The sequence below is a fragment of the Pseudophryne corroboree genome, chromosome 7, assembly GCF_028390025.1.
Source record: "Pseudophryne corroboree isolate aPseCor3 chromosome 7, aPseCor3.hap2, whole genome shotgun sequence".
NCBI lineage: Eukaryota > Metazoa > Chordata > Amphibia > Anura > Myobatrachidae > Pseudophryne > Pseudophryne corroboree.
In genome coordinates, this window is record NC_086450.1 from 2,457,954 (window position 1) to 2,466,341 (window position 8,388).

General features: G+C 45.1%; 1 long non-coding RNA gene across 1 annotated transcript; it reads right to left on the bottom strand.

Annotated features, from left to right (window-relative positions):
• Positions 1 to 6,753: 6,753 nt before the first annotated feature.
• On the bottom strand, positions 6,754 to 8,083 carry LOC134943210 (uncharacterized). The gene is made up of 3 exons (XR_010181426.1): positions 8,027 to 8,083; positions 7,739 to 7,951; positions 6,754 to 7,124 (listed from the first exon to the last, which is right to left on the bottom strand). It is a non-coding gene; the product is annotated as an uncharacterized LOC134943210 (long non-coding RNA).
• Between the last annotated feature and the right edge of the window lie 305 nt (positions 8,084 to 8,388).

Here is an 8,388-nt window from a genome sequence, read left to right on the forward strand (position 1 = left end):
GCAAGATAAAATGTGAATAAAGTTGCAGTACTGTGTGGCGTAATTTGAATTGGGGTTACTATTGTGTGGCCATGCCCCTTGCCAGCAAAAACACACCCCTTTATGGGCTGTGCGCCAAATGTGCAAACTGTTCCTATTTAAAATATAGGGGGTACAAATACCAAAATAAGGACTGCTATGGGTGAGGGGTGATGGTGCTGGGAAAGAGGTGCAAGGTTAGAGGCGGAACCAGCGGTGGTGCTAGGGGGCACCAGTCAAAATTTTGCCTAGGGCATCATATTGGTTAGGGCCGGCTCTGTATGACAGTATACAGGAATTCGCTCAAAGGCTGTGGAGATTTTGTCCAGTCATCTGAGATAAATGAAGGGTTTACGCTTGTATATTTCTTTTAGAAAAGTATACAGGGGGTTCAGAACTAATCTGGATCTCAGGACAGCTTGGTGAAGGTTTCCAATGGAAACACTGAACTCTATTTTGACTGTTTTGAGGATGTCAAATCTAAACTCTAAAGTACCAATTCCCTTACTATTGTTTGTTATAAATGTGGTACAAATCACTCTGGTCACAGTGAAAATGATATATATTTGGAATCATTTATGATGGGGTGGATATTACCCATTAAGTCATTTATCAAGAGTAGCATTCTATAGCATCAATACATCGAAGAGACGCCTATTCTCATGTTCTGGTACGCAGGGAACAGCGAAAATATCTGAGTCTGCATCCGAGGAAAATATCTTCAGTCCACATATCTTCCCTTTGGATTGACAACATCCCGAGAACATTTACAAAGCTCCTTTGTGTCACTTAATGCTTAGAAGAACACAAGGGATAGAGGTTTGGCTGTATTTGAACAACCCACTATGTTGCTGAAAAGACCAGAAAGACAATGAATGATGCCGTGTACAGAACATTACAGCTCCCCCAGTATTACAGAAAGATAATAAACTGGGAGAGAATTCAGATAAATCCACTTTGACAAATACAGTTCTTGGGGGTACAAGTGGATACTACAGTATGTAGTCCCTGTGTAACCAGAGAGGTGTGGAAATATTCAAGACCTGGCCACATTGGTACAAGCATGTAACATGGTGACATTACATACTGGATTACGTTTGCTGGGAATAATATCCTTAAACATAGACATATCCTTTGAGCAAGATGGAGGATGAGAAAGGTACAGTAGAACTTGCTGAAGTCCAGCCGAACAAAGGGACCTTCCTGAATTACCAGTTGCTATGTCAAGCTACAAGAGACTTTGGGGGACATTCCGATTTGATCGCTCGCTAGCAGTTTTTAGCAGCAGTGCAAACGCTATGCCGCCGCCCATTGGGAGTGTATTTTAGCTTAGCAGAAGTGCGAACGATTGCATCGCACAGCGGCTACAAACAAATATTGTGCAGTTTCAGAGTAGCTTCAGACCTACTCAGCGCTTGCGATCACTTCAGACCATTCAGTTCCGGATTTGATGTCACAAACACGCCCTGCGTTCGCCCAGCCACACCTGCGTTTTTCCTGGCACACCTGCGTTTTTCCTGGTATGCCTGCGTTTTTTCGAACACTCCCTGAAAACGGTCAGTTGACACCCAGAAACACCCACTTCCTGTCAATCATTCTGCGGCCACCAGTGCAACAGAAAAGCTTCGCTAGACCTTGTGTACTTCAGCCGTTGTGAAAGTACGTTGTGCGTGCGCACTGCACCGCATGCGCAGAAGTGCCTTTATTACTTAATCGCAGCACAGCGAACATTTTCAGCAAGCGATCAACTCGGAATGACCCCCTTTGTCTTGATAAGCAAGTCCGAATGTAATTATATAACTCCCTTGGCAGAACGCCATTATTTACAATCTATGCACGTGAGTCTATAGCAATAAGGTTGTCAAGGTTTCTGGACTCCTTCAGGAGAAGATAAGTACTTCAAACCAGCAAGAAATGAGGGCAGTGTGGAATGCATAAAGCTGTCTAAAAGTATTCTCCAACAACGTGGCAGTGGTACCGTGTTTAAATCAACAAGATGGCACCACAAGTTGAATGCTGTGACAAGAATATTAGACTGGGCAGAGTGTCATCCAAGTTCTCTGTAAGCTCTGTATGTACCAGGAAAAGACAACTTTGTGCCGACTTTCTCAGGGGACACGAGGTGTTGCCAGGAGAATAGGAGGTGGACGCAAAGATATTTCAAGAGATTGTAATAAGATTTGGACGGTCCCAGGTGGATCTAATGGACAGATCAAAAAAAAAACCCTCTCTTCTAGGTACCAAACGTGTGAACAAGCGGATTAGACTTGTTCTTCCTAACATGTAATTTCACACTGGGATATATGTTCCCTCCTTTATCCCTATGATTGCTCGTGTCATAACCCCCCCCCCCCCCCCCAAACACACACCACCACCACCACCAAAAAACAAACAGAAAGGAGCAAGTAGAAGTGACAATTGTTCCTTACTGGCCAAGGAGAGTGTGGTTTCCAACCGTGGTGAGTTTGGCAGCAGAGAGTCTATGGATGCTACCAATCACACCAGGTCTATTATACCCAGTGCCAGATTATGGTCCACATGGGCCTGGAGCTGAAATTTATGAAGGGCCTATTGTGTGTGTGCCGCAGGAAGTGTGAGATCAGCATGGCGAGGGTGTGAGTACTGATGGGGGGGTAGGGTGTGACCAGTTTTGTGGGGGTATGGTCTTTAAAGGGGCTGTGGCATATATGATGCAAACAACCTTGTTATATTATTGAACACTGCATAACCCCCCCCCCCCCCCCCCAATGGCTTATTTATATTATGCTTACCTGTACCCCTTTCACATCGCACAAATAACCCGGTACCGACACGGCATATTGCCGTGTCGAACCGGGTCAGTGTGCGATGTGAAAGCACACTGGCCGATTTAGCGGGTCGCCTGACCCGGTAAAAAAGAAGGGTTTTACCCGGGTTGATTACCGGGTCAGGTGCGGTGTGAATGGGAGCCGTGTCGATGCGACACGGTTCCCATTCACAAGATAGGGAGAGGCGGCGCTGGAGATGAGCTCATCTCCCGACACCGCCTCCACCCCCGCCCCTGCTGCTGCTGCGCGCTCCGTTGTTATGGCAACCGACCCGGTATATTGCCGGGTCGGAAAGCCAGCAGCAGAGTGCAAATGCCGGATCCCATCCGGTAAGTACACGTTTGTCTTACCGGGTAGGATCCGGCATTTGCAGTCTGAATGCAGCATTACAGTGCTTTGACAGAAACATATACATGAAAATTGGTAATTTCCCAATATCTAGCTTTGAACAAAGTAGCAGAACATGAAAGCATATGAAATAATAATAAATAAAGCCAATACATGACCTGCACTATGCATATGCCGCTACAAAGCCCTCCCCTTGTGTATAAAATATGTGTGAGAATGTGCAAGGACTGAAATGCCCACTGTCAGTGTCTATAAATGCTGTAATACCAATTGGTGCAGTTCCTCGTTCCTGTCTGGTGCTTAGACACCATTATTGGCCGCACCATGGAAACTTGCACCAGTCCTTGGGTAAGTGCAGAGTTTCCACCTGAGTGTGGGCTCCAGTGTGAGTGATGAAGCATTTGTGTACGCAAACACTTTAGCATTATGTATGCAACATGCCCATGAGACGGACCATTTTTGCGCTCATTAATAGCCATCTACCATTCATTGCCCAGGACATTTACCAGACATTTCTGATACAGTGCATCTTAGTCGCAGCTGCACTTCTGTGTGCATGCACAGGGCCTAATTCAGATCTGATCGGTAGGCAGTGATTTTTGCTGCCCTGCACCAGGGCCGGTTCTAGCCCTTGTGGTGTCCCGGGCAAAAATAGGGGTGTGGCTTCATACAGGGGCGTGGTCAGTTACGCCCCCTGTAGAGTTGTGCCCTTATTTGCGTCCCCTGTAGAGTTGTGCCCCCATTTGTGCCCTCTGTAGAGTAGCGCCGCTTACAAAAAAAATAAAAAAAAATACTTACTATCCCCGCTCCTGATTCCCAACCGCTGCTGACCTCCACCGCCGCCGCTCCTCGGATCTATGGGAGAGATGTCATGACATCTCTCCCATAGCACAGCATAGACACTAGAGGTCAATTATGACCGCTAGCGTCTATGTGCCAGTCCCACAATGCTATGTGGTGCGCGATGACATCATTGCGCACCGCACAGCAAAGGTCCTCTCCACGAAGGAAAACTAGATGGGTAGCGTCTACTTTCCTTCACAAGCGCCGCACAGCACCGGGGGGCACTGATCAACATTAGCGGATCTTGCCATGGTGCGGCACCCTCCGGATGGCGGCGGCACCCCAGGCAAAAATCCTGTGTGCCTGTAGCAAGATCCGCTACTGCCTGCAATCAATTACTCGCCGCCTACAGGAGAAGTGATTTTTCGCTGTGCAAATGTGTGAATGGCTGCATGTGTAGCAGAGCTGTACAAACTGATTTTGTGCAGTCTCTGGGGTAAATTTACTAAGGTCCCGATTTTGACCGAGATGGCGTTTTTTCTTCAAAGTGTCATCTCGGTAATTTACTAAACACTAATCACGGCAGTGATGAGGGCATTCGTAATTTTTTGCAAGTCCAAGTAAAAAATTACGAATGAATACACCATCGGTCAAATTACGCCTGTTTAGATATGAATCTCGGTCATTTACTAACCATTCGTAATTGTAATTGCTGCCGTGAAAATGCATTCGCGGCCGCGAAAAATTACAATTCGTAATTTTTTCCTAAAAAAAAACGCGCCAGCCTTTGAAAACCGCGTTTACATGTGTACTCAATTATCCATTACTCACACCTGAATGTTTGGCCCTATAAAAGTGTTTCAGGCACATTCTGAACTTCTCTCACTCTGAAATGGCGGCTGTGGTGTGTGGCAATGATTTTTTGTTTGCTGTGGGATACCTTAGACTGCTCCATGAGGCTTCCAGGAATCAGGCCCAGGTAAGTGAACATGGTCAACAGGTTGTCCAGGTACCGCGGAGGCTGCGCCAGCCTCGTTTTTTTAGAGGGCGTTTAAACTTAAATGCATTGTCCGATGATAGGGTCATACAGATGTTCCGCCTAAATAGAACCAACATTTTCCACCTGTATGACCTTGTCAAACTGGGCATAGACCCTGAGACAGCACGCTCTCGCTCTGTCTCAGGCCTACACAAACTCCTGGCTGTGTTACACTTTATGGCTACTGGGAGCTTCCAGGCTGTGGCAGGCGACGTCATTGGTATCTCACAGCCCACCTTTTCAAGATATTTGATGCAGGTGAGTCTAAAAATACATATGCGGTTATGTCTAAGTGTTGCTTCTGGAAGTTGAAACAACACAGTATTGTAGAGAATACCTAACATGACACTTACCTTAGCTTCTTTAATGTCCACTCAGGTTTTGGATGTGTTGGAGCCACACATTAAAGCCTCAATCTGCTTCCCTACCGAGGAGTCGGAGTGGAGTGCTGTCAGGGTAGCTTTCTATGAGCTTGCTGGCATGCCCAATGTGCTGGGGGCCATAGATTGCACACACGTTCAGCTGAGATCACCTAAGGGCCGCCAATATATATATACTAATAGGCATCTGGCACAATCAACTAATGTCCAGGTGGTCTGTGATGCAAACATAAAAATTATGAGTGTTGTTGCAGGTTACCCTGGTGGCTGCCATGACTCCTTCATCCTCAGTCAGTCATCGCTCTTCGATAAATTTGAGGACGGACAAATGCCTAATGGCTGGCTGTTGGGTATGTTTAAAATGTTTTGTGTGTATGTATTTTAACCACAAACTAGAGTTTGGATGAGGTGAAAGAATAATCTAACATATGTACTAATGTTGACTAAATATGTTTTGCAGGTGATGGGGGTTACGGCTGCTACTCTTGGCTCCTTACTCCATTGTCCCAACCTGATTCTCCTGCTGAACACAGTTACAATCATGCACATAAGGCTACGCGGAATGTGATAGAAAGATGTTTTGGTGTGCTGAAGTCACGGTTTCGGTGTCTGGATAAATCTGCAGGCCTTTTGTTGTATAGTCCCTCAAAGGTGACTAGAATTGTGTTCTGCTGCTGTTTTCTCCATAATCTGTGTTTAAACCAACATCTGGCACATGATGAGGGAGAAAGCAGTCAGCAAGCAGAGGAGTTAGACCCATCTGGTGACAGTGTGAGTACATATGTAGGGAGGCAGGTACGGCAAGAAGTGATCCTGCGCTATTTTTCAGGTCAGTTTTAGTAGGCTGTAATTATCCTTGACTAAACACTTTGCACTACTTTCTATTGTGTGTTTTGTAACTTACTGTTTGTTGTTTATAGTGGTGTGTACATTGTGCTTAGTTTATGCTAAAAATACATTTTCAGTCATTACCCATGAAAAACATACATACATACAGAGCAGCTTCGACAATGTTGGAGACGGACACAGGAAGTTGTGTGTTTGTCAAATACAAATTTTTATTTTTCAAATAACATTGTTGTTATTTTTTGCGCTTGTGTGTGCTGGGTGCTGGCTCACTGGCACGTGCTCTTGAGGAACGCCGAACAGGGGAGGTTACTGGCGTTTGGATAGGGGTCGTGGTCCCCGAGCTGGAGGTTACTTGGTGAGCTCCCATCAGTGAAATATTGCTGCTCAAATTATTTAGGCTTGCAATCAGCTGAGTGTTGGTAGCAGTGTGGCTGGCTACAATCCTGGATAACGACTCATTCACCACTTGGTTGTGCTGAATGAGCTGAACGAGAGCCTGCTGATGGCGCTGTTGCTTATCTATGATGCGGGATAAATGTGCAAGCATTTGGCTGTTGTCAGCCCTAATTTGCTCCATTGAGGTAGCCATTCGCCCTACTTGTACTATCAGTCTGCCCGAGTTGCGACTAATACGCGGTAGATGATGGGGCAGACTGGCAAGGTGTTGTGTATGTGCGGTCAGGCTGGCATTGCTTTGGGCCTGTTGGCTTGTCCAACTGGCCCAAAAATCATCTGGTATTTGGCTTGGGGGCGGAGCTTGTGCCAGTTGTGGACTGATGGATGCTTGGGGGATATCCTGCAACTGTATTGGCTGGCTTGGGTCAACAGGTGTAAGTTGCAGTGTGATGGTTGGCTGTTGGTCTTGGCCCTGCTGGTCCACGTCGGCCATCAAGCTGTGCTCTGTATGGGGTGGGCAACATGCAATGTTTATTTGTATATTTTTTTCAAGGCTAATGCTACACATTACTACATTCATAATACTCCATTTTTACACTTTTTACAGTTGATTTTATCAACTTATAATGTTTTTTAGGTAAAAAAACATATATACCAACACAGGCGGAAACATAGACAGATTTGCATAATCCTCACCTAACTAACTCCCCTCCACAGCATTACACTGTTAGATTCCCTCCCCTGACCACGATATAGACTACTTACCTGGATAGTCCAGAGGAGCCGAGCAAGTAAGCCATCTACATACTGGACAGGGGAGATGTGTGAACACTATAATGTTGTGGATACTGTTTTTTATATTTAATTGTATTCATATTTTTAATAAATGTGCACGTGTGTGGGCTCAATTTTTTTAAAAATCTGAAATTTTTTAAAAATGATGTTGTCGAGAACATCCACTAAGACCTTATATAATAATTTTTTGGCACCTTTAGCAATTGAAGACGGAACAACACATTGCTTGTTCTGGAAAACATGTAATCTCCAAACCAACTAACAACATATTAACTGTACTGTGTATATTATTGCTTATGTGTTTAATTTCTGTTTTTACTCACCAGATAACTGAGGTGATCGGGGCTCATCACTCTGAGAACTCGCCAATAGTGCCAGTGGTGGCTGGGGTGACACTGCCGAAAGTCGTCGCCTGGGTGGGGATGATGGAGCCGCAGATTCCGAGGCAAGACGCCGTGTCGAACTTGGCCTCCTGGGTAAGTGGCCCAAGCCCTGTGATGGGCGCCTTACAGGAGGTCGGCTTCCAGAAGCAGAACCTATGTGAAAATAAAAACATTAATATTTTGTACTTCTATGTGTTTTCAGAATATGTGACTACAGTGAAGACTTACCTGCAATCCCAGCCTCATCCTGACTTGTCTGAGGCCTGTCTGGCCGGCTGGTCTGTGGGACTGTTGAAAAAGTGGACCAAACATTATTACCATGCTTTGTGTAAAATCTACCACTGCAAAGCCTTATTGTACTGTAACCATCTATTAGGTATTGGTTAAACAAATAATTTCAGCTTAAGAGCTTCTAGCTTCATTATTTTGAGTTGGATATCCAAATGTACATGATGTGGCACACAATAAATATGTTACATTTTTGAATTATGCCTCAGATATTGCAGAGATTCACTACTTGCAAATGTTTTAAAAATGTAATGTTGCAAAAATTGCAACGCTTTTCAGAAGAAAAAAAAAACAAAAACATT